The 27,907-nt window shown below is 36.4% G+C and overlaps 1 protein-coding gene and 1 long non-coding RNA gene across 7 annotated transcripts in view; one reads left to right on the top strand and one right to left on the bottom strand.

Moving 5' to 3' along the window:
* LOC311607570 overlaps nt 1–794 on the bottom strand; it is a 51,785-nt gene extending 50,991 nt beyond the window's left edge. The window contains exon 1 of one of the 2 annotated variants that reach the window (XR_014782640.1): nt 188–794. This is a non-coding gene — a long non-coding RNA (uncharacterized lncRNA). The remainder of the gene's footprint in view (nt 1–187) is intronic. The other variant, XR_014782641.1, reaches the window with a different exon arrangement.
* The window catches only part of KCNH7 (potassium voltage-gated channel subfamily H member 7), a 448,856-nt gene that overhangs the window by 70,580 nt on the left and 350,369 nt on the right, over nt 1–27,907 (top strand). The window lies entirely within an intron of this gene.

The raw sequence follows: 27,907 nt of genomic DNA, 5'->3' as shown, positions 1-27,907 counted from the left end.
CATATATCTGAGAGGTTGTAATATCATGGAGCGTTTTAAGCCACGAGAGCAAAAAAGAGTGGAGGTATAGTGTTCAAATTAGCACCAACATCTCTGCCCTATTAAAGCACTCCGTGTTCTCTCCTCATTTGAATTTATGTTTTATAGCTCTTTACCAAGATTCAAAACCCGCATTGACCCCACTCACCCTTAAAGCTAAACCACATGAAATGAAAGTACTCTGGCTGAGGAAAGTAGGTTCTGTGTCCGGTGTGTGGGGTTCCTTTTCCCCTGAGTTACCCTCATGGTGTCCCTGCCACCAGAAGCCAAAAAGAAGCAGCTGTTCTGAATATGTACAAACAAAAGAAGCTGTTTCTATGGCAACCATAGAACCCTGTGGAAAATCTCTCTCTTTAGCACTAGCCAATTTCTCTTTTCGAAGCACCCTCCTCTTCCTTTTGTGTGACAGTAGACTGCCCTTACACAGGAAAGGCACTTGGTGATGTGGCTGTACATAGTGGGCTAGGGTAAGCACTGCTGTAACACTTCACAAGAACTGAAAGTCTTGTTCTTGGTGAAAGGCTCTTAGAACACTGAGGAATTGGACATTTGTAGAGTGCTGGTTGCTGCATCACTAACTTCCCTTTATTCTCCTTTCCCCAATGGGATAATGATGGTCCTTTTTTATACCTCTTGATTCCCTACTGGGTTTACTTTGTAGCCCATAGTAGGCCCGGAAGTCAGTGTGTGATGGCTTAAGGAAATGTGTGAACATTGCTGATTTGCAAGTTGCAGGTTTCAGGTTTCATGTGAAAGATGGGACAGTTTTGATCACACTAATTGACATATGGTAATAAATGCCCCATGATTCATTTTCTCTCTCTCTCTCTCTCTCTCTCTCTCTCTCTCTCTCTCTCTCTCTCTCTCTCCTTCTCTTCTCTTCTCTGCATGTGTTTCTGTATGATAGGAGAAAAAGTCACTGAATATGAAAATAAGACCAGTGTCAAAACACTTGTCACAAGTGTCACATGTTTTTAAATTTTCAATAATTTCATTCATATTTTAATTTTCTTACAATGTCCTATTTAAAATGTGTGTGTGTGTGTGTGTGTGTGTGTGTGTGTGTGTGTGTGTTTCATTTGATGCACATGTATGTGCGTGCTTGCTTGTAACTGACAGCATACATATAGAGGTCAGAAAAAAATTTGTGGGAGTGAGTTTTCTCCTTTGCTATGTTGGTTTCAAAGACCATACTCAGCTGTAGGTTGTAAGGCTTGGCAGGCATGTTCCATTACAGAAGATAGCTACCTTTCCAGCCCATATACAAAATTGTGTTAGATTAATCTAACAGTAATCTTTAAGATTTTACATGTCTTTTGGATATGAATCTCCAATTTAAAATTTTTTCCTACTCACAAAATTAATCCTTAAATCAATAAATCTTTAAACCACTCAAACTCAATAATTTAAAATGCAGAATATATTTTATGTACATCTTATCCAATATATAACAACAGAAAAACTGTTTAGGCATTTTACTTATATATACGTATATGTATATACATGTATATATATAACATCATTGGAATATGTTTTTCATATATGGAATTCTGCAAGAGGGCATTTAGATTTATAGTTTTTGTGCTATATAAATCATAAAGTGCATCAATATCTGAAATTAGGCTTCCTAACTGGCTGATTAAATTCTATAAAGCTTTTTCATGTAAAAATTATAATTCTGACTTAAAAATACAACCCTATGAAGTGACTTATCAGCTATTAAACATTTAAAATATTTAATAAATGAAGGTACTTATATGTAAATGCATCTGAATATCAATATGATAATATAAAAGTTAGTAAAAGATCATTTATTTATGCAATTATGATAGGCAATAGATGTTTTCCAGATATGTTTAATTCCTGGACTTTATGTAAAAGAACAAAAAGTCAGGAGTTATAGCACACACTCATAATACCAATTCTTGAGAGTCAGAAATGTGAACATTCCTAACTATTCAATCTAGCCTACTTGGTGAGCTCCAGACAAAAGAAAGGTTAATATAACTTAAAGAGGAACACATAAGGGTCAACTTTGATCTCAACATACATGTTCACATGTACCCCACACAGGTGCACCTAAACACACACACACACCCCACCAGACATTTAGGCATTCTCAGAAATACAGGACTTACATAATTACTCACTGTAGAAAAAGAAACTGAAATTATGCCTGTGAATGCAAAATAAAATGAAAGTGTTTTATAGGCACATGATGGATTAAGATACTATAATAATTGGGAGGATCTTCATACAATCTTCCTAAATATCCAACAATCTCAAAGATCATTAAATTTTTAAAACCACAGAAATGCTGAGTTATGGATTTAGCTCAGTGGTAGAGTGGGCCTGGGTTAGTACTCAGCTACCCCTCCAACAATTCAAAACAAACTACCAAACAAATTACAGAAATGAAAATTATTGAGGATTATACTTTTGTTGATAAATTATGTGTGAATCTATATAGAATTTTCCTAAAATGTCTGCAAGAACTTTTATGTACAAACACACACAACATACGCACACATGCACACGCATACATAGAGAGAAAGAGAGGAAGAACGTCATGTCTCTATAGATAAATTGCCAAATATCCATATTCTATGTTTCTTGTAAAAGGAAATTGTTTTATTATGTTAATATCTCTTACAGTTCTAAATATCATTTATTAAAAACCAAATTCATATTAAGTGGTCAAAAACTTAAAAAAAAATTTACTTACTCTTCTTGTGTATTGGTGTGTGTGTGTTCATGAGTGTGTATAAACATGTGTGTCACAGTGTACACTGCAGAGGTCAGAGGAGAGCTTCCCGGAAGAGAATCTTCCAGCCTTTACACAGGTTCCAAGGAATGAACTAGGTCACTGGGCATGAGCAACAAGTGTCTTTACTTACTGCACCGTCTTGCCTGCCCCAAATGACAGATGTCTGAGCATCCTTGTTCAGACATTAGGCAGAATGGATAAGAACAGTGCAAGTACAATAACTAAGTGGGACTCTAGATGAGAGAAGCATGGGAGAATAGCAAAGCAGAAGGATCCAGAGGGTCTTAGAAACCTACAAGTAGAATATTATGATAGGCAGATTTGGGCCCAGTGGTCCCGCTCAAACTAAGGCACCAGCCAAGGACAATACAGGCGGTAAACCTTAAACCCCTACCCAGATCTAGCCAATGGACAGAACACTCTCCACAGTTGAGTGGAGAGTGGGGTATGACTTTCACACGAACTTGGGTACCTCATATTTGACCACATCCCCTGGATGGGGAGACCTGGTGGCACTCAGAGGAAGGACAGCAGGTTACCAAGAAGAGACTTGATACCCTATGAGCATATACAGGGGGAGGAAATCCCCCTCAGGCACAGTCATAGGGGAGGGGAATAAGGGGAAAAAGGGAGGGAAGGAAGAATGGGAGGATACAAGGGATGGGATAACCATTGAGATGTAACAAGAATAAAATTAATAAAAAATTTTAAAAAGAGAGATTGCATTTAAAACAAGGCTCTATTGATTCAACTGTTTTGGGTCATTGCTGGAGAATGGACCATCTGAAAGTTCAAGAATTAAGCCTTCTGAGAAGAAAGTGTGATGACAAAGGGATGACAACCAGACTTAAAGATTAACTGAAGGAATTCCATTCTCATATATTAAATGAGATTGTATACCAAGGTACTTTCTCACAGCTGGACTTTGTGTTATTTGGATTTAGATAAATTGTCCTCTGTGTCAAGGCATTACTTGGCTTTCATTAATGAGACAAAATCTTAGTGGGGAAGATACGTTTGAATAAGGAGTTCAATGGTTTATTTGTAGATTGACCTCACTCTTCTAGTCCAGCTGTAAAGAGGATGAAAAATCATGCCAACTAGGTGAGTTAAAGTCCCTCACCAAGAAGCAGAAAGTATGATGGGTGCCAGAGATCACACACACACACACACACACACACACACACACACACACACACACTGCCACAGAGACCTGTATCCTTCTTCTAGACACTTTCTCTGGAAGTTTCCAGTATCTCCAAATAAAGCCATACAAATGTGAATCACAGATGACCCTATTGATTTGGTCAGAAAGATCACTGTCTTTTCAACAATTAGAACTCCCAAGTAGGAGTCAGGCCTTTGTGGGTGCATTTTGTGCTGTAAGCCACTGCAAAGTGTCTTTGTACAGCTGCTGGTGTTGTTTGGTGCCTAGCACAAACCGGATTTGGATTATAGTCCCTAAAGTGGAATGGACCCAGTGCGTTTGCAAAGTGTGGGTAATACTTACTTGAGCTGAAAAGTTATATTCTCTACCAAGAAAGACAGAAAATTTGAAGCCTTTCTGCTCACTTAGGCTCATTCACTCTGTCTATCTGCATCTCTCTCTCTCTCTCTCTCTCTCTCTCTCTCTCTCTCTCTCTCTCTCTCTCTCTCTCTCTCTCTGTCTCTGTCTCTCTGTCTCTGTCTCTCTCTCTCAAGTCTTTTTCACCATAAATATTGTAGGTGATCAAGTAAAATATCAATTAATTTAATATATAAAGTAATGATAGAAAACAATATAAACTTGATGTTTTGATATAAGAAAAAAAGTAGAATTCTGTCAGAAGGATATAGTAAAATTGACTCAATTCTTATATTTTCTGCCATAAAATCAGTTTCTATTAGGTATTGACACAGCTCCATCAAAGAGACTAACACACCCAGTAACTGTTTGCTGACATCACAGAATCTTGTGACCATTTTAATTCGCTTTACAAACACCTTTTTTCCCTTTTTTAATTAATTTATTCTTGTTACATCTTTAGATGGAAATTTCTTTTGTAAAGAATGTAGCTATCCCCCAAAACTATGAAAATGATTGTTAATCATGTGATAAATAAAATACCATGGATTAGAAGCCCTACAGTATTTAATTGTTTAGAACTCTTTTATTTATGTGTATGAATATTTTGTCTTCATGATTGTGTGCACACCTGATGCACACAGTGCCTACTGAGGCCAGAAGAGGGTGTTGACTCCCATGGATTTATGGTTACAGATCATTGTGAACCACTGTGGTTGCTGAGAATATTACCCAGTCTTCTGCAACAGCAAAAAGTGCTCTTAACCTCTGAATCTACTCTTCAGCCCCAGCCCTTCAGATGGGAAAGAAATGGAACCTTTGAATTCCCAGAACTGGAATTCTGGAGAATAGGATTGAAAGTATGCAACTGATTCTATTCAAAAGATATTCTTAATATTTAAGCTCAATGTCAGAAATTAAATAGTGGGATTTATTTTTTCTTTCTTTTTTCTTCTTCCTTCCTTCCTTTATTTCTTTCTTTTTCTTTCTTCTTCTCTTCCTTTCCTCCTTTCTTTCTTTCCTTCTTTCTAAGACAGAGTCTCTCTATGTAGCTCTGGCTGTCCTGAAACTTGCAAAGTAGACCAGAACTCAAACTCACAGAGTTCTACCTATCTCTGCATCCTCAGTGCTAGAATTAAAGGTGTTTACCACTATGGCCTGGCAAATGGGATTTTAATATTAACAGAAGAAGATACAGGGGTGTAAGTGTTTTGGGAGTTGATCATATAGATACAGTGGTTCTCAACCTGTGCGTTGGGATCCTTTTGAGGTTTGAATATTATGTATCCTTAATATCAGATATATACATTATCATTCATAAAAGTGACAAAATTACTGCTACGAAGTAGCAACAAAATAATTTTATGGGTGGGTATCACTACAACATGAGAAAATGTCTTAAAGGTTCATAGAGTTAGGAAGGTTGAGAACCACTGAGAGATCTGAGAAATCACTTAATAATGAAGGTTTAACATTTATCACAGCATCTTCTTTCTTTTCGTGTCCCTGAATTTAGGTCTAGTCGCGATCTCTGTTTTTCTTTTACATTTTATCCTGAAGAGTAAAATTATCACTGAATTTTGATATCTCTTTAGGGCCCACATGTATGCTTTCCCCATCTCCCTTTCCGAGTTACATCAAATAAAATGAAGTCAGCATAAATATTCATGTGTGCAGTGTGACATTTTAATATATTTTGTATTTCTTTTTATAGCCCCATTTGGTGTTTATATGGTTATATATGTCAAACAACTTAGAAATACAACAGCTTTAAAAATTATGTTAGCTAACCAAAAAATGCTCTCTGCGCTCTCTTTGCCTATTCAAAGTAAATTTATTCTGTCAAGCATTAAGTTAATACATAGCCCTTTATAACAGGATGAAGCATCATGGCTTAAAGGAACATTTAAATTTTAATTGTATCTATATAAAAATATGTATGTTTATATTGGCTGCTTTCATAAATGTGTACTTTAAAAATTAATTTATGTATAGATTTTTTAACTTATATCTGAGCCAATGATGTTTTATGGCCTGTCAGTTTTGATCTGGCTGTTTTACTTGAGAGAATCTGTGGTGAGGAAGATTGATGCTGTTCATATTTTTACTGGGATAAGTTAAGTTATTCTGACCATTTAAAAATGTATTCATTGTGTTGTATTTGCAGGCAGACTGTAATGGTATCATACTCTGGAGAGTGTATCCTAGAATTTACCAGTGTGATGAATATTTAGATGATTGAGGATAAAATGCTAAATTATTTTACAGGAGGCTGGATGAAGAAGGAACATTCCCCTCGAAATGATGTTCTTCTTAATATTTATATTAAATAGTGCTACTTTCTTAATTATTTATACTATAATATCACAGCAAAGTCCAATGTTGTAGATACTGATATTTTCTCCTGTAGAGGTACCAAGTATTGAAAAAGAAGTTTCAGTTTCACTGAGAAAGCAACTTCCAGTGCCTTTATTGGGGTTTACATGGGACCTAGGATCCATTGTTTGGTAATATTTTTCCACCTCTTGTATATAAAATACTAAAAAAAAAGAAAAAACAAAGTATTTGAAACTATAGATGATTGCAAACACTGTATGTAATCTTTCCTTCACTCACCGGAAAAAAAAGCCCTCACAAACATAAGGTTTTATTAGCATATGCATTCACACATTACTCATAAGGGATCTTTATTAATTTATTTTACTGATCCATCATATTACCTGTTTATACAAAGGGAAATGGTGCATTTTATACCTAGATGATACTATGGTAACACATACACACAATAGACAGGGAATAAATGAATGATCAAACCAATAAACTAGAGTCCTTTAAAACTCTCCTATAGCAAATACTTTTGTTTCCAGGTTTGTGTAACAGGTGCTCCACATTACTCAAGCCACACTCCCGTTGGGCTAAAGCCCCGCAGTCTCTTAAACAGCTTCCTTTCCCTGCCCAGACCAGTGGGATGTTCATCATCTGTGGGAATAACAAGGTCTTGCTACCCAATTTCTAGGAGATTTTCAACGTATCTATTTATTGTTAAGTGTTGAGGGGAGGAAGCTCATACTGTCATGTGCAGTAATTTGAAACTATAGATAAAGAGAGTCAGCAGGTACTGTTGGCTGAAAATGAAGCAAATCACATCTCCTTGGGATGTGAGTAGCATCAAACTGGCAAAATGGTACTTGACCTGCATTAAATAAAACAATAATTTAAGTACTTAGTGAACAATGAGCTGGGAGTCCAGGTTTCCTTTATAAGCAGTGTACACCAGAGCACAGCAAAATGTAAGACCTTAAAAATGTTTTTTAAAAAAAGAAAGAAAAGAAAAGAAAAAGAAACATGATACATTATTTCTTAAATGGAAAAAATGGTTTGCAGTTCTTGCTTTAGGTTCCAACTGGCTTGACTTGTTTGCAAATTGTAGCATGGGTTGTTGAAGATAAATAAATATACTATCCAGCTATCATAAGCTGTACTTATTTGAGCATGAAGTCATTATCTCCTGAATGCCACACAATTACTTAACATGAAAATAGTCAGGCACTTTTCACTTAGGGTACTTTATTATCTCTGCTTTTCAGTAAACTCTGCATGCAATGTTACCACATATCGATTCCTCAGGACTTTACCTCTTTTGAATTTTTTAATAGGCCGGCCTTGGAAACCTAATTTAAAAACATAAGTGGCAAAGCTGAGAACAATTAGTGGGGACAAATACTCACCGTCTACGAACCAATTACTAATACATTTGTAATGGGCTGAAATTGCCTCAAAAACTTCTAGCTTCAAAACATTCTAAGGATTTGCTTGTTCTTTTACTTATTTTATGTGTGGTGGTGGGGCTGAAATCTAGGGCCCTGTGCATGCCAAGCATGTATTCTGCCATCACCTACACCTTCTCTCTCTTCCTTTTCTGTTCCTTTTTTTCTACTTTGTCTTTTCACCATAAAGCAATCAAAATGAACTTGCAATTCTGTACCCGACATCAATGATAAATCTAAGAGCAGTCATCCTCATGTTCTCTTACTCTTTGTGATACAAAGGCCTCAAGACATCTGTATCTAAGAAGGTTGGCTGCAGAAACTCATTGGCTAACTCTTTATGGTCAAGAACGCTAATGTGTAGTTACTGGCTACTGCAGAGTCTGAAGTTGACTTTCCAAGTTCACGTGCTCATTGTCCGATTGAGCTGGTTTCCAGGGGATGACAGACAGCTATACAGGTACCCACCCATCCTTAGGGTACAAGCCAGTTCTAACATCTGTGTGTGGTGAAAAGTTGTGGTTCCCAATCATGGACACAAGAGAAGACAATTTGCTTCTGTGCCTGGGCCAATTACTTGCCATCAAGGAGCCTTGAGGTCTCCCTCCCCCATCTTACATAAAGTCAATGGAATAATACCTATAAGGATTTAAGTTTCCCAAAGCCGGGACTGAAGGTAAAAGAAACCGAAACCAGATCCTGAACTTCCTTAGTATGTGGTAGACTGTTATTCTTTCCTAAAAAAGCAAACCTTCCTCATTTGATCCTTGAGTAATATTATCCTATCAGTCTGTTAAATGGTCATTGAAATAGCTTTGCATCATCACTCATTTCTAAAAATAATTGCCAACTTTCCCTTCCTATTTCCGTGACCTTAAAATGACTTCCTGATGCCATCTTTAAACTTTCTCCTGTGCCTAGCAAACATTGAGCCATCAGAGCTTAGCTGAAAGGCCATTGGCATTTTACTGCTTGCTTGCTTTCAGCTTTCATCAAATTTTCTATAAAATCTCTGTTGGGGAAATTCCCTAACACACACACACACACACACACACACACACACACACACACACACACACACACATACACACACACAAACACACTCACACACAGCACATGTTATATACAATATATACAACTAAGCAACTAATAAAATTATAAACATACATATGCATATATGTGCATATTTAAATTTTTTGTTATTTCCTAAGGCTTAAGAAGTTGTTCAATGTCTTTGTCATATTGCTTAGTAGCACAAAAAGTAGTTGTGCCATTTGACTAGCAGTCTGGTCCCCAATAGTAACCTAGCTGCTTATACTGAATCCAGCCCCACCTTTATCATCGTCCCAACTTTAAGAGTTTGCTCCCTCCAATGTACTTACTATGTTCATAGCATTGTTTATGGTTCCTTAGAACAAAAGTCTTAACTTCCCTTTGTTTACTTAGTAAACACTTAGATTGGTGTGTTAGTGTGCAACAGGTCTTATAGAAGAGGTAAAGGCAATATTATTAGCAGTATCAATAGTGTGTTGTTGTTTATTAATCTCAGGGATAACAGACAGGATATGAGTATAAAGCCTTCAGTCCTCATGTGTATGCTGGCTATAGCTTTTGTTCTGCTCAAATATATAGAACTTACTGAAACTTGGACTATCGTTTAGCATGACAGCAGCTTACATGGAATTTGTGGTTGATAAAAGCATAGTATCTTAAGGCTGTGTGGCTGATAGGTGATCAGCTATTGGAGAAGTATTAACCTGGCTATGATTGGTACAGCACAGAGCCTCCTTGGTTCTGATTTACTGGGACTAGACTTGGGTGTCCTTTTTTACTACCATGTGAGTAAACATGGGGGAAATAATGTCAAATAATTCTCTCTAGGTTGTATGAAAACTTTAGGAAAATAATCGTCTTGTATTTTGATAGTATCTATTTCTCTATTTTTCCACACCAATCCCCTCAGACCTCCCGCTGCCTCCCCTGGTCTTTCTCTGATAGTTCTCTGTGCTATTTTCATCTCGTTTTCTCTTACTTTATTCCATGTTCCTATTCCTTTCTATCTTTTCGTTCTACTCCCCTTCCCTCCGCTTTTTAACTTTCACATATGAAAGAATCTCACAATAGACATCTTTCTGAGTCAGGCACATCCATGTTTTTTTGCTTTTGTTTTTGTTTTTGTTTTTGTTTTTTTTCTGCACAGTCATCAAGCCACAGAATCAGTCTCAATGCCCATCAACAGATAATGCATCTGTGGCTTATGTATATACACCAGAAAACCACTAAGAAGGGCACATTTTCCCAAACATTGGATCAAACTGAAGATCATTATATTAAGAAAAATAACAATTTTAACAATAATTTATGCAGCTTAGAAACTTTGGAAAATAAGATACTTCAGTGATTATATAATTTCTGTGGGGCTAGAGCAGAAAAATCACTAACTCTAAGTAGTTTTGGGAAAACTGTGTATTGTTTTACATTTTTTTTTCTGCATTTAAATTCTAGAAACAAAGCTATACTACTTCATTCCATCCATGGTCAAATGAAAACTGAACTTTTGTAAAGGAAAAATATATTAAACAGAAGAGTTGGGAACCCAGAGGGGTAGCCTCTGAAATCAGTTGCCTTTTCAGTGAGTGTAGAGAGGTTTCTCAGGGAGCCTTTCTTTCAGATACTATCTGAGTCATGCCTAACATTTAAATCACTAAACATTGATATTCCCATTTTAATTTTAGCTGGCACCAGAAGGAAACGGCAAAACAGCAGATGATTACCTCAGTAATGTATTCCACATTTTCTAGCAGCTTTACAGATTCAAATAAAAAATAATAATCTAAAAATGAAAAGTGTACAACTAAAATTAAACATGAAAAAAATATTCTTAAACCAAGAGATTTTTTTTTCTTTGTAAATTCCCAAATGGTAGAAAGTAAATTTCACAGTGAAATGTAAACAGGACCTAATTTTAACGTTGCTTATGTTTTGATGACTAACTTGAGGTTTTCTTTTTCTTTTTTTTTTTTCTTTCTAATTGATTGACTCAAGCTGCATTAAGCTTTATGATTACTTACCTATATTAAATGATTACCTAATATTTGCTTTTCAATGTGCAGTTTCTAAGCACAATCTCCACTTTGAAAACAACCTATGTGTAAGGTAAATTATTCTTTAAAGTGCGATGCTTAAGTTTAGTCTAGGTATTAGTTTCTGCTGATAGGGATGGAGAGGAAACATACTGGATAGGGAAAGCACCACCCACTACATCAATACAAGTTTAGTAGAACCTTCTATACTCGTAGGTTCACCATAGGGTCCTGAGATTATTACCATGCCAATCAAGTGAGTACACTCATAGAATTCGCATTTACATCTCTGGCCTACAGCATTACTGAGCAACTTTCATGTATTTTTTTTTTATGAGTATATATGCCTCCCGTTTAATTTGTGCCACTGAAATATTGATTTACTTTGAAAAATACATAAAAATCGGTCTCTTGGAGTCTACTGAATAATGAAGCCAATATTTCTTTTTATGTTGTTTTATAACTGAGTTTAATGGAAGGCCAATAACTCAAAATAGAATTCTTTCCTTTGGTCACCATAATTAGGTGAAAACAATGTCCTTATAATAAAATATGAAGCCCTGAATTATGAAATGTTGACTTGATTTGCTAAGATTAAAATTTCAAACTAGCCTGGGTATGGTGACACATGTTCTGAATCTCACAGTTTGGGAAGCGGAGGCATGAGATTTGGAAGTTCAAGGCAACCTTGAGATGTACATAGCCATCGTTACATAGTGGACTTGAAGCCAGCCTGGGCTACATGATCCTTATCGTCAAAGCAAAGCAAAGAAATCAAATGAAAATACCAGAGAAGATCTAAATTTATCTGACTTAAAACAAGAAGATAAATGTTAATACTATTGCTGCTCACCCCACCACATCTAGCTTCCTCCCAGAGTCTGATACGCAGTTGTACTAAGCAGAAATGTTTGGCTTTATTTTCCAAAATATAATCGGATTGTATAGTTACTATCCCATGTCATAACATATTTTCTTAACAGTTCCTTATCTCTTCCAATTCTTATTAAATCATTTGCAACATCTATTCATTCACTTTCCATACTTTCTTTCTACTTCCTTTCTTATTTTATTTTCCTGTTTCTACTATGTCATACAGCTTACAAAGTCCAGCTCTTGATCTATTGTGACACCATCCTTTCCCTTCTCCCAGTTGTCACTTTCTTCTTTGTCTACTTCATGCTTTTGTTATGATAATTAAGATGTTGTTTTGACATAAAATGACATTTGAATCAAATAATAAATATCTGTCTCTGAATTGAGCTTTTATCTTTTTAAAGTAGATTCATACTTACAGTATCTATAAAGTATATTTAAGATTAAAAGAAAATGCCACTCATTTGATGAAACTCATGTTAAGATATAGATGACCATTTTAACATATAGGGGCAATGTCTATACTTGTGTATCCCTCGATGTTTGAATATGTACCCAATACATAATCGTCCTAATTGTTTACAAATAAAGTAAAAAGAGAAACTAAATAGTAAGGACTAATGGTTCTTGAATACAGCCATTCATCTAGGAAATATTCTTAGCAAAGTGTGAGCTGCTTCTTACAAGCTAATTTAAAAAGTATAAAAATGGAGTCGTCCCATGTGCAACAGTTCCTCAAAGAAAGCAACTGGGAGACGGTGGAATCAGAGTTTGGTCGTCAGCTGAAGGCTCTCCTACAGATAGGAAGGAAATTACTTACAGACTCTGCATTCACAACCACATCTTTTGTGGGTAGAGTAAAGGCTCAGTATTTCCAGAGTCTTTCAGTTCTACTGAGGATCCTGTTATCATTCAGATCCCAAGAAAGAAGCTTCTTGAATGCCTGACTTCATAGCTCCTAACCTGTGAGGGTTTGTACATAACAAGCAAAGCAATGTTTCAAATTCTGTAAATTTGTGTTTCAAATAATGTAAAGAATTGTGACTGAAAACTCTTTGGCCACTTCTACATCTAGTTAGACTAAATTAAAGAAGAAAAGTTTTACTGACATAGATGCATCTAGAAAGACACAGGATTGTTAATATTAAATCATGTCTTCCAAATGCCGTCCGTCATCACAATGAACAAAGAAGGAAGAGACTTAGAAGGATCAGGGTAAACTATACAAATTTTATGATATGGAGATTCTACTTTGTGGTTACAATATCTTTATGGAACTCAATTATTGGATTAGAAATAGAAGCAGAGGTGGCAACCAGATACTCTATTTTCCCTTTTTAAATTAATTACTTGATTTACTTTATATCCTGCTCATAACCCCATCCCTCCTCACTTCTCAATCCCACTCTCCCTCTCTTCATCACCCTCCCCCTAGTTCTTAGAAAGGGGGAGGGGCGCTCCAATCCACTCCAGCTTACCAAGTTGCATCAGGATATACTTAACCGTTTACTATGCTGTGTTTCTTAAACATTCTGCTGAAGGCCTTTAAGCCTATGTTGGAGCAATTTTTCAAGTCCATAAAAGGAAGTGTATAAAATTAAATTTTCTATGATTGGACATTCTCCACAGCTGAGTGGAGAGTGGGGACTGACTTTCACACTAACTCTGGTGCCCCGTATTTGACCACGTCCCCTGGATGGGGTGGCCTGGTGGCCCTCAAAGGAAGGATGGCAGGCTAACAAGAAGAGACTTGATACTCTATGAGCATATACAGCGGGAGGAAGTCCCCCTCAGTCACAGTCATAAGGGAGGGGAATAGGGTGAAAGCAGGAGGGAGGGAGGAATGGGAGGATACAAGGGATGGAATAACAACTGAGATGTAATGTGAAGAAATTAATAAAATATATTTTTTAAAAATTAAATTTTATTGATTTTGTTTAAAAATATATTTAAGACATCATTGTCATATATCTAAATAATAAGACATATTAATATCCTTCAATAGTACATTAGGAGTCCAAGCATGGTGATGACATAAAAGCAACATGTAAAACTAATGCCTTGTGTCACCTTCAAATATCACACTTGATATGAAACTATATTATTTTTTATTGATAGTAGAATGGTATCTTCTGTTTTGGTGTCTATCATTGGTAAGAAAGAAAATGACTGAGACATATACAGAGATAAACAGAGAGAACAAGAGACAAGAGAGGGGAGAGAGAGAGAGAGAGAGAGAGAGAGAGAGAGAGAGAGAGAGAGAGAGATCAAGAAACCACAGAGGTCAGCAACAGGGTGGACAAGGAGCTACATAGCAAAAATGAGAAGCTGATGGAATGACACTTCAGTGAAATATTTTGGGAACCCAAGTACACTTTAGTTGCCCTTTGATGGGAGCTTTCTTCTGACATATACTGGAATGCATGAACCACAGTTAAAAAAACCTCTCAAGTAGAGTAAGAATCCTGAAACCTTCAGCCATGTGAGGATACAAAGCAAAGCACCCCAATTCTAGACTACAGACTACATTGGGAGAGATAGAGAATGTTGCAGAGATTTGCTTGAAAGATGATCAGCTATTATCATCTTGAGTCCTTAGTATTTTTAAACATAATCTAGAAATTTGAATGCAAAGTAATAAAATCTTGGTCAATTTAGAGGGAAAAAAAAGAGAAAGAATCAGAAGAAAGGAAGGAAGGAAGGAAAGAATGTAGGAAGGAAGGAAGGGGGAAGGAAGGAATAAAACTAAAAATTTAAATAAAGAATTGAATTATGTGTATCCATAATACGAAACGAGACCCAGATGTTCAAGAGGGCTCACATTTATTCCCTTGCTACAGAACTGTGAAGAGTCATAACTTCATTCTCCCTTGATCACATGTGTGAAAATTGGAAAAAGAATAATCCCCAAATGATACGGTTTTCCACACACCTCACAAAACTGGAGTTAAAATTTAACTAATGAGCAAACTTACATAAATCTGTGTCATACAATAATCAGTACATTTATTAACCTACCCATTCACTTTTATAAATGGTTTGATGTGCATCTTTCTCCTCTGTCCATTGGCACTAATATATGTATATTGTGTTTTTATTTTGTTTAATATAATCTTAACTAGAAAATACTTTGTAAAATTTGTTAATGCATCTTTTTCAATCTGTTGATTATATTAATTTGCTGAACTTTATAGCATTTTACACATTTTCAGTTTAAGGGTATCTATGTTGTTCATGTTTAAGCCTCCTGACAATTACTAAGCTATGAATATTTTCTTACTACACAAGCTATGCATTATGTCTCATTCTATCCAGTTTTCACTTTCTTGGTGACATACCATCTTGATGTTAATATCCCTGTGTATTCCGTTATCTCTGAGGCTTTCCAAAGGCTAATCCTCTGTCACTAATAATTTTTAAAGTTTTCATTTTTATGTCCTTTTGTTAATAGGTTGAATCCAGAATTGTCATGCCTTTTAATTAATCTGATTAACCTTCCAAGGGTCACATAAATCCCCAGTGGATGTTTCAACAAGAGAAGTTCCATTTTGAAAGTCTCTCTGGATCATTGTTAGGATAATGCTGTTCACTCATTAAAAAAATTTACTCATGCCTATCACTACAGTTGTTCTGTCCTTCGTGCTACCCAAGATTCTCAGTAGACCCTTTCTGCTCTGGTTTTTTTTTTTCTTCTGATAACCCTATCTACAGGTTCTAATCATGTCTATACTACATATTTGTTAGCTCTAACTTTCCCTTGTTATTTATGTCATGTATGTTCTATGTCTACCTATGTGCTTCCTGACCAAGTATAATTCAAAAGTTTTAGTGGGTGCGTGACATGAGGGTAATTCTCTCAAAATTTTATCAAAATAGCAGATCTTATGAAGGCTCATTATTTAAAATTGTCACATGTTTCTAACTCTCCTCATCTTTTCTGTTCGTATTCTCAAACATAAAATTTACATAGTACTACAAAAACACATAAGATCCATTAATATATTAATATTACTATGTTATTTATAGCCTTCCTGTCTCTTTACAGTGTAAAATTTTAATCCACACGTACTTTACTTTGTTTCATTTGTTTTGGTTATAAACCTACCAGAGGTCCTTAAATGGACTATGTGTTTGAGAAAGCTATTGAATGGACGCATGGATATCTGTGTTGAGGGATGCTGTATTTGGACAAGAGCGGTAGAAGAATGTCCTAGTGGCCTCCTATCTTTTCTGTCTTCACACAGGCATTGAGTATAACATTATGCTAGCAAATGAGGCATTTAATGAGTCTGCAAAAGGGCACAATATCATAGTCTACCTCGTTTTAGTCCTGTCTGAAAATATGCAAAACATGAAAAATGCTGTGTAGGTAGGATGAGGTTCCCTACGGATTTAAAGACTACGGCAGAAGTAGTTAAAGCATGTTTTATTGAAGCTACAATAAACCGCTAAGGTCTGGAGGTCTCCAACATACATGTGTGGTGCTGTCCTCTCAGATTTCCAGAACTGTGAATCAGTTCAGCTCCATGGGCGTTTGCATTGCCTTCTCTTTATCTAACAGACTCAAAACTTGTTTTATGCAGTGTGGTTTTTAAAGTGATTTCCAAATACTACCATGTCAGGATTCAATATTTGCTTTGAACTTCATGCAGCTACACCAACCCTATTACCTCTCAACTATGCAAGCTGTCAAGAGAGATAGGAATGAAAATCAATGAATTATAGTGAGGTTAGATGTTAGACATAGTGTAAAAATACTTTATATTTTGTTTCTTTCCTTGTGGAAGTAGGAAGAGTTCTCTAAAGGGGTGTTGAAACAGTTTCTCTGAGTAGCCCTGGCTGTTCTGGACTCACTTTGTGGACCAGGCTGGCCTCAAACTCACAGAGATTCACCTTCCTCTGTCTCTCAAAGTACTGAAATTACAGATGTGTGACACTGTGCCCAGCTTTCAAGGAAGTTCTTATGAATCATCTAAAGTATTATTCAAAACAGAGATCTTTTTTTTAAAACAGTGATCTTTTTAAAATTAATTCTGTGTTAAGATCAGATAATAATCGGATATTGGACCAGTGATTGAACACATTAACCAATTATTTCATTTGGGTGAATTCCATTGTGCATTTCATTTTTAAAGAAGCCTTTACATGTAGTTTATCTGGTGTAATGATTTTGATTAGCAGGATGCTGCATGCTCATGAATTAGTCTACTAGATGATATATGGAATTTCTTTTATTTCATAATCTGCTGTTGCAGAATGTATTTACTGTTGTTATACAAAAGCTAAAGTGTCTTAACTATAGCAAACTATATGTAAAGATATCACTTCATACACATCAAGAATTAGCAGGAATATAACCAATTTGTGTTTAGCATATCATCTGTATCGTGAGTATTTTTAAATACTTACTGGGAGAAGTTCCCAGGAACTAGGATATTGGGTTTTCTACTAGTGGATCCAAGTCCTTGGTTGTCCATTTAGTATGTTTAGTATTTAGTATTTCCAGTGTCCACTAAAGTTCACACTTCAATATCTAACCCCACTTAGACAAAGCTTCTTATAAAGAATCATATATTTCTTGTGCATTTTTTTCACAAACAGAATGCCTTTGTGGCTGCTATATTTTTGGTCTTACCACACCAATTAACTCTTCTTTCATTCATACAAATTAGATGTTAAAAGTCATAAACCTCTGAAAATTCATGTTTTGTCATATTCTAGAGAGACATTCCATATATTTATCATAAATAGGATTTTCCTACATTTTTGTCTCTGTGTGGACTCTATTATCATTCACACATGAGCAGAAAAACCTACAATTTTAATTATCAGTGACTTAAGATGAGATCTTTTTAAATGTCATGACAAACTAGGAATGATAAATAACGAGTTTTTTGCTAGCTTGCCCTCGCTTTGCTTCTAAACCACCCTGATCAAGTACTTGGTGAACAACTCGCATTTTAAATATATAATATGCAGTCATCTTACTTTCTAACGCTAATTAGCCATGCCATTCTTATTATAAAGTTTCTTTGTAGAAAAGGAGATAAGCAAAGATGGTTTACCAGTAGCTTCCTTCATTGCAACTATTTGAATTTATTGGTATTTTATCTGGTTTCTGATTTCCATATCTGCTTGACGTTTATCACAAGTCTCATTATAGCTTCAGGACCTTGGTGATTTCAGGAAATTAGAGTTTTCAACAAATCTGGGATGGATTTCAAGTTTGATTTATTATTTTAGGCAGAAACCATGTAAAGCTTGGCAATGTAAGATGAGTTTTGAGTTTGAGGTTTTCTGGTTCATTTAAGCCTGGATCTCAAAGAAAATCTCAAGGGATGAGGACTCAGGCACTGAAGCTGAATTCACTATAAATATTACCGGATAAAAATACTTTCTGACCTACAACTCAGATTCTCTTTTATATATTACACTTATAACATTGCTTCCGATACCAGTCATTTTTAGAGGCAAAGATGGCAAATTAATATTTATATATTTTAAATGTTGCCATAGTATCACTGAGAATGATTCTTCTGAAAAGCAAAATCATTGAACTAACCTTTATTAAGGCCCTTTCCCATAAATGCTATGTTGTATAATAATTGTCATTCTATCTAGAAAAATCTAAAAAGGAAATTATTATAAGACAATAGAGCTGAAAAAAAAAACAATCATCAACACATGGTAACCTGTAAAGGTAATGTGATGCAGGAACTATTTTAATGTTTTGCTTTGAATGTATAATGCAGCAAGTTTAGAAAATTAATATTCTGAATTTTTCATTCATCGAAGCACTAGTGTTTATAAGGATTTACAGGAAAAAAAGCAAAAGACATAATATGGGAATGGAAAACATTCATTAAAAAAAAAAAAAGCAACTAATTGAGGCATTTGACCTGACACATGCTTAAAGTTCAAATATGTGTGGCCTTGAAAATTCTGAATTATCATGAGGTTAAAACATGTTATAGATAAAAATATGCTCCATTATATGCTATTACTTTTAATATCAAGTTAGTTTGTTGGAAAACTATTGTGTGGATAGTATTGCTTCCTCAAACAATAAGGAGAACACAGTAGAAGTCATACTACATTTTATGTAAAGGAAGCTTAGTCGGACTATTGTGTTCAAACTAAAGTAAGGTGTCTATGGCGCTTTCTACCCATTTGTAATTTGTGGTCATTCTTTAAACCGTGACGTTTAAAGTCAGAACACTGTTGGAATTGTTTAGTTTGTCAAGCTACATGTAGCTCCAATGCCTTGGGTGATCAGGAGTAACTGAGCCTATGTAAGGTAAGTGAGGAATCAGAATTTAGGCTGAGCTGAAAGAGGATTATATTATATTATATTATATTAATTATATTATATTATATTATATTATATTATATTATATTATATTATATTATATTGCTTTATATTTCATGATTGCTGACAAGTTCCTTGTGTGTTGTCTCTGCCTCGAATGCTCTAGAAGCTCCACCAGACAGGTGCCCATTAAGTTATGGAGTCATGGAAAGATATTCTCTGCCCTAATGCCTTGCAGGAACAAAACACCTTTCATATTAAGAAAGCCGGGCCTATCAGGATGTGGTCAGTGCTTCCCTGACTCTTGGGCAATGCTTAGTTGCACGCATAGGATGCAGCCAAGAGGGGGACTAGGGTCTGAGTACTAGAAGGCCTGACATATTAGTCAACTTAGTAGAATCATAGGTTAGAGGGATAATTAAAAGTAAATTAGGACAACACTGTATGTGTAGAATTTAAATTGTCAGTGGGAACTAGTGAGAATATGATGATTTTATCTAGTTGGGGGGGAGGGCGCGGATCTGGGAATACCTGCCTGGTAGGAAGCCTGTTTGCCTGGGGAGAATTTAATTACAGTGAATAAGAAGGAATATAACCAAGGCAGGAGGGAAGAAAAAAAAAAAAGGCTCTTGCTTAGTCTTAAAAGTTTATTGGAAGCAATTATGTACCTTAGAGAAACTATCAAAGCTTAACATTTGCTTAATACTCGTAATAGTAAATTCTATCAACTTTTTCTTAATAATTAGTACTGGGGGACCATTTATACTGTGTTTAGTAAGGCAGATCTTTATAACCACTCCTCTGGCCGACCTTTACAAATGCTTTGTGGTTTGAGACATAAGAATTCGTGTTAAATGTGCCAGATTTTTCCATAATCTGATAGACGACAAGATTATGTGGATGGCTCATTCTAACAGCAATTCTTTACTAATGAATTAACCTTTCTAATAGTTTCTGGGCCAGGCATATTTTCAGATTTGGTGAAGTTATGCATTATGTGGATTTTGAAGCAGAAAAATATTTTCCCCATTACATGTAAAAAAAATCGTGAAATAGATACATTTTTACGATCAGTAAAATGACTTCATTTTTTGCTTTGTTTTGTTTATTTGAGACAGGGTTTATCTGTGTAGTAGCCTTGGCTGTTCTGGAACTCTCTTTGAAGACCAGGCTGTCCTCCATCTCACAGAGATCCTCCTCCCTTGGTTTCCCAAGTGCTGCAATTAAAGGCATATGCCAACAGACCTGTTGTATGACTTTAACTATTAGTGAAACCTTTTGATATGTGTTTTTAAACCTATTAATAAAGTGTATAAAATAATAATGATGAAATATTGCTCTTTGATGTGTATATTGATAATGTCTCTTAATTATTATTCTGTGATGAAAATTTTGACAGTGGCCACTAATTGACATTCCAGAATGGAATGAGGGAAGTTCTGATAAACTTGTCAAACATCTTACTGATTTCTATTGTCAATATACTGCAGACCACTAAACTCTTCACTGTGAGCGAGGCTCCTTCACATCTTATGTACCTCTAAGTTTTAATATCAGAAATACTCAGATTTTCACCTTTGGCAAACTTACATCTTGATTCCTATTCTTAATAGGTCATACAGTATTTTTTTTCTTAACTAACATTTTGTGTTATTTTGTATTTCCTATTTTAAAAATTATGCACCAGCTTGTCTTTCTTTTATTTAATCTGAAATACACTTGGGCTTTTTCTTCATCTGCTATTCTTCTCTTTCTCTTTAGTGATGTCTTCATTTAGGGATTTTCCTCCAGAGCTCCACCAAAAGAAACAACTTTTAAAATTTAAATAATTGCACAAGGTACAATATTTAAAATACTAAAAACTCATATTCAAAGGGCCGTAGAATTCTACTTGTCCATTGGGAAAGACATATACAGAATAAGGTAACAAGTAGTAGGAAATAGAAATAAGGTAACAAACTGTAACTGTAGGGAATAAGGTAAGCCAAGGAGAGCAGTTTATACAACAGATGGAAGCCCCAGTGAGCAACTTAGAGAAAGGAAAGTACCCCAGCACTGGGAGTATGGCATTTGCTGGGTCCACAAACTCCTACCAGTTTCCTGAAATCAATGAGTAACATCCCACTTCATCTAGTACCTGTGTATATTACTCTTGAGATGCTTCCATTTCACTTACTTTATGTCCTCATACTGTACTTCTACCAGCTGAGGTAACTGGAGCACAGCTCTCTGTTTTACTGTAAGGCTCATGAAAACGAGAAACTTAAACTTTCAGTGTGCCACTGCTTCTGTAGAAGGTGTCATTTAACCTCTATGCTCTCATCTAAAGTAGCAGGTTAGTACAAAGTCACAGTACGAATACCACGTATAATGCTAGCACATCAGTAAGGCCTGCTATATAACATTGGTTGAATTTTTCTTCAAGAGTCTAGAATAAGTAGGCAACATTCACATTGTTTTAGAGACTTTATCCTATCCAGAGTTTGGAATCACTGGTAATAGACCATTTCCAAGAAATGATAAGAATCAAATGATAACAAAGCTACCAATTACAGAAAGTCCATGGGAGTGCTTCTTGGGTGTTCAGGGACCAATAAGGCCAAAGAATAACTGATGATGATATTGCAAGACCTTAAAATGTATCATGGAATGGAAACGAAAGATTAAAAACAAGCAGAGTAACGGAGAATCAAATTCCAGCTAGTTTGAGGGCCTCTGAGGTGTCATGTCCTCGTGTACCTCATGGCTGTTAACAAGGTACAAGACCTGAGAAGACTGTAGCATGCCTTGTGATTGGCTTGAGGTGTGTTACAGAGCTCAATTTTAGCCACGGAAGCTCTTGAGAAAGGTGTGAGTCCTATACTATTTATTGTAGCCCAAGTTCTTCTGTTTAACTTAGTTGTTCTCTCGAATCTTCATTGCAAATTGAAAATTACTTCCCTCCATCCCAGGGTGTAGGTTGGCCTCTCCTTATCACCAACAGGCAATTGCAAGAAACCAGGCATCATATCCTCTAATCAGAGGAGTCTTCTGTGTTTGGAAGGAGCCATGGGTGCATGGTGACATTTTACTGGTAGTGTGGTAATTCCTGTGCAGTGTCTACATCAACAGCTGCTGGGCATACAACAAACTTCTTATATAGTAGAGCTTGTCCACTTTGGTATTGCAATCCCATTTCTTGTTTACCTTTCCATGTTACTGATACCTGTAGACCTACTGAACCAGTCCTAGTGGAGCTCCTTACACAGGGAACAGATTTTCCCAAAGAGTGATGATTTATCACCTTAACTGAGTCATCACTGGCCTGTAACAACCCCAGATACTGACATGCTACAGCATGTTTAGCACTCTTTTATGACACTCTCTTGGGTCCGTAGACTACTTGCCTCCTCTTGCCTGGATAAATTCCTGCTGTCTAGTTAATTTTCTATGCATATGAAACTTTAATAAATAAATACCTATCAGACTCAATCAATATATCCAGCCCTTTTACCCATAATATGTTACTCTAATATCCTAATCTCATAGTTTTATCACTTATATGAAGTGTGTGTTATTATTTCTTTCAAGATGCTTATTTTCAGTAGAAGCAATGAAAGAAACAGGACTCTGATCACATAAGGAAACCAGTACAAGCTATGTAGAAATATATCTATGTAAGTGCCTTTAATGATCAAGCTCCACAACAGGACCATGGCCGTGCTAGGATACCATAGTGCTTGTGTCAGTTTCTGAGAATTACCTACGGATTATGTAGAGAGGAAGTTCACCTGATAGGTCAGCACCATGTAGGATCTGACACAACATATCTCAACAGCTTGGGGTCATGCTGGTGGAGTCAGTAGAGCTTTAAGCTTGCAAGTGGAACACGCAAAGAAATACTGTTCCTAAGTGGCAAGACAAAACAGAGCTGGGGCAGTGTGGCTATATGTTCAAGTCACCATCAAAGTATGTCAGAAGATCTTAATGGTAGTAGACAGTGGACGTTTGGACTAACATCAGCTGAGAGGTACTTCTTAGATTCTTATCTGAAATTTGTAGCATGATTCATAGCCTGGAGAGAAAATAGAGTGCTATTGGTCAGAAGGAGAGTCAGAGTGAACAGGAGTCAAGCTGAGGACACAAGAGGTTTTAAGAAGAGGATTTGGAAATGAACCTCAAGGTGAACAAACATCTATATGTAAAATATCCATGAGTACACAGCGCCATGGGGTGTCTGAGTGACCCCAACATGGTTTTGATGGACAGAGTAAGAGTAGGCATGGGAATTGGGGAAGATAAGCTCCCAAATAAGATGGAAGTTGAAATTAGTACCTAGGAGCAGTATAGAACCAGCTGTGCTGACAAAGAAAGTGGGAGGAAGGCTCCCAGGCTAAAAGTAAATATGGGAGATTTAAACCACTGAGAAGGGTATTGGGTTATGCAAAGGCTTCATTGTCATAGTGTTAGCATAGGCGCCAGTTCAAGTTGGAGCATAGTTTCACTGTAGAGGCCACAAGAGAAAGTTAAAAGTGACAGTGCACTAATTTCTGACTTACATTTATTATTCTTTTTATCATTAGAACATGGCTAATGACTTGGATGTTAGCCCTTACAGTAACAACTTTTATGGAAAGATTATTTCTCCTGGAACCAAGATTGAGTAGGAACTCCTTTGTTTTACAACCATTTTCTAATGCTAACTAATGCTATCCTCGTTTATTGAGTAATCACAAGAAGGATAAGATATGGACTAACAGCCAGACTGATTTCAGAAACAGGACAGGGAAGGTTCTGGATTTTATTTTGAGCATTTGTTCATGTGGCCTGCTGGCATCCACTCAGTTCCAGTGTTTCCTTTAGGTCTCCCGTTCCCTTGGAGGAACTAGGTCAGATTAGGCAGCACTCAGCACAAAGCTTCCCAGTGCGGATGCCTCCTGACCAGAGCTGAAAGCCTCTGTCAGCAAGTTCTGGAGAATCCCGAATAAATGAGAACCACCAAGGAAACTTGTCCTTTGTAAAATGTCAAATTATGGCACTGATCATATTAACGTTTAGGGCTGTGCTCCTGTGAGCTGAAAAGCTTTGACAGATGGGCCTTTCATCAGTCAGCAAGGAAGGATCATTAGGAGCTCATTCAGCAGGAAGTTTATATACAGAGGAGTGGGGACCTACCCAAGAGAGGGCTGATAGCAGCGCTCTCTCTCTGTCCCTATCTTGTTCTTGCTCATACATATGTATGTGTGTGTACATGTGCATAAATAGAATCAACCTTTTCTATTTGAACTTTCATTGTCTGCTGGTTAACCCAAACATGGATTGGAACTATGTGAAACAAATTACATCTGTGCTAAGATGTGCAGATGTTTTTATTGTCATCATCATTATATATATATATATATATATATATGTATATATGTATATGTATATATATATCCACTTATATTATATTTACATTATATTGAGTACTACAAGTAAACTGGAGATTATTTAAACTATACTTGAGGACATGCAAATGGTAAGCTGTTTTCTAGATGGAACTTGATTTATCTGCAATTGGGATCATGTAGAGTCTTAGAAAAATTCCATGTAGGTGTTCAGGGAATGGCATCATATATACCTATGGACATCATCATGGCTGTGTAATTGTTGTCATTGTCATAATCATCAGCTTCATCTGCCTGTGTTTTAACTAAGAAAATTAGAATTTTTAAATGATGTCATGTAATGATCTTATGCCATGGTAGCAAGAATTAAATAGAGATCTTTGTCTTATTTCAGTGATATTCGTCTTATTTCAGTGATACTCTGAAGTCAAGCTGTAATCATCTTATGCTGGTGGAAGACAATTCAGTAAATAGTGAAAGGAACAAAAGACTTTGCATTTAGAAAGGAAAGTTTCATAGTACATTTACGCACTATAATTTTTTTGTCTTTAGTGTTAGGGTTTTAACAATCAATAAGATTTCTTTTAAATGTGATGATGCTAGCGGTGTTAAAAATGCTACCTTTCAAAAAGTCTGCATGCTTTATGCATGAAGGGTCTTATTTAATATGCTTTACCTTTCACATAATGACAGCAGAACCTTGACACCTTCCTTAAATCCTTCAGAGAATATTCTGAATGCTCTGGCTTCCACTTTGCCCTTGTAGCCCAACACCTCTCCTCCTTCCTGCTCCAGTGATCTCTCTGTCCCTTAAGCTAGTCACAAGGCTGCTCTCTGTGCACTGATCTATGAGAGAAACCAGGGGCCTCTCCAAACCCATTAGCACTTAAGTGCCTCTTAAAACTCCTCAGTCTGTCTACCGCTCTGGGTCCCAATGTCACTCTAAGCAGAAAGGGTGAGTATTGCAGGCCCAGAAGAAAATCTCCAGCTTCAAGAGGCTCTGAAGCTTACTGGTCCATACTTTATTGCTTGGGTTGCATGAAAGAAAATATAAGACATTTGTCTTTGGCCTGTTTCACCAAGCACCAGTCATGCCAACATATAACATGGGCATGTTTGCTATAGAAGTCATGCAGACTTGGGCCTGTTGTACTCCTTTAATCCTGGAGCTTGTGAGGGAAACTAAGACAGATCTCTGTGAGTTCAAGGCCAGCCTAAAAAAAAATTTTTTTTTTTTTTTGCTTTTCATAGAGTTTCTAGCTAACCAGGCACACATGTGTATTCAGATCCTGTCTAAAACAAACAAAGTAGAAGTCATGGTAACATCCCTCATGTTATATTTTCCAAAAGACTAGAGACTATTACACCTAGCAAAAATTGTCTAGACATTTTTACTTTATATAAAATAATTTTATTGACTATAGCAATTTGGTAATTTTTTAAAACTTAAAATAGAATCACATCATTTACCCCTTTGCCTATCTTCCCCCCACCTTCTCCCACATCACTTCCTTCTAACTCCTCTATTGTATCCCTATTTCCTCACAAACTGATGCCTTTCTTTGTCATTATTCTTATTACAAGTATACATGCCAGAAGAGTGGGCAGAAGATTTTTAAAGGCCAGAAGTTCAGGGAGTCTGCTGTGTGATTATGTTTTCTAGAAACAAGAGAGAAGTTACAGCCACAATACCTCAGCAATATGAGTGCCTAGATGAGGCCTGAACAATGAATGCAGCAACACTAACACAAAATCTCACAGGGTGCCTAGACTAAGTGCAGGAAACTAATGACTATTAAGAAGGGGAGAGTTAGCTTCTCCCAGGTCCTCTAGTTCACAGATACAAAGTGGTCATCCCTGGAATCATCTACACACAAGCCACACAGGACAGGACCACAAAATAACTTCAAAGTTCTAACTGCCTAGTCTCTTGAATTCAAGGTATAAATGTTTAGGCATTGACTTTATGTTTTGCTAAGAAGTTGTATACATGGTTCCAATACAGCTTAAACATTATATACTAGATTTTTTTTTGGTAAAACTTCTTTTTCTTCACATACTGTGTAATGTAGTGTATTCTTTTATGGACTTATAATTGTACAGCTAATTTTTTTTTCGTTCTAGATGTCTTGCTTTAGGAATATAGTTAGGTCATAAAAAAAAAACTATACCACACTTCAAGCTTCTCTAGATGTCAAAAACTCAGAAACATGACAAGAATCCATTGGAAACTGTGTTAATGCCATTATTCATTATGATGACTGACCTGCAATGGAGATAATTGAAATGTAGGGAGATTGGAAACTTCCTGCTGAGACTCCCAGGGCTGGCCTTTACCTCTTTGCCTTTGGAAAGCCCCATGCCTCTTGTACTGTTTACACATTCTGAGGGTGCTTCCACATGTTCCCTGTCTGTCTCTAAGTAACTGTGGCTCTTCAACACCCACGTCTCCTTCTGGGATCTGGGTTACCTCAGAAATTACTGTGATTTCTATTATTGGAACATATCACTCCACCCGTGACAGGTGAGCTATATAAATGTCCTTTAGCCACAAAAGGATCATTTACCTTCTGCGTAACTTCCACATGGCAGCTCTTTTCTCAATGTAGGGTATACCTTCTTTACTGAATAAAGAAGGCAAGTCACCTTGAGTCATTCCTTGCACAGAATGCTCTACCTTAAAATTCTGTTTTGTTTCAAGTCATATCCTATAGGTACTCATAAAGTAGGATAAATCAGATTCATACTTAGGTTACCTAAAGCTTTGAATACATGCAAGGGATTATGCCAGAACTAAAATTAATTTTATCAGAGATTTTTTTCCCGCTCAAACTAAGGCACCAGCCAAGGACAATACAGGCCGTAAAACTTTAAACCCCTACCCAGATCTAGCCAATGGTCAGAACATTCTCCACAGTAGAGTGGAGAGTGGGATATGACTTTCTCACATACTCTGGTGCCTCACATTTGACCATGTCTCCTGGAGGGGGAGACCTGGTGGCACTCAGAGGAAGGACAGCAGGTTACCAAGAAGAGACTTGATACCCTATGAACATATACAGGGGGAGGTAATCCCCCTCAGGAACAGTCATAGGGGAGGGGAATAAGGGGAAAATGGGAGGGAGGGAACAATGGG

The sequence above is a fragment of the Acomys minous genome (genome assembly GCF_964271855.1).
Source record: "Acomys minous genome assembly, chromosome: 10".
Lineage (NCBI taxonomy): Eukaryota > Metazoa > Chordata > Mammalia > Rodentia > Muridae > Acomys > Acomys minous.
Note: the sequence above shows the minus strand (reverse complement) of the source record. Positions and strands in the feature narration are given on the sequence as shown.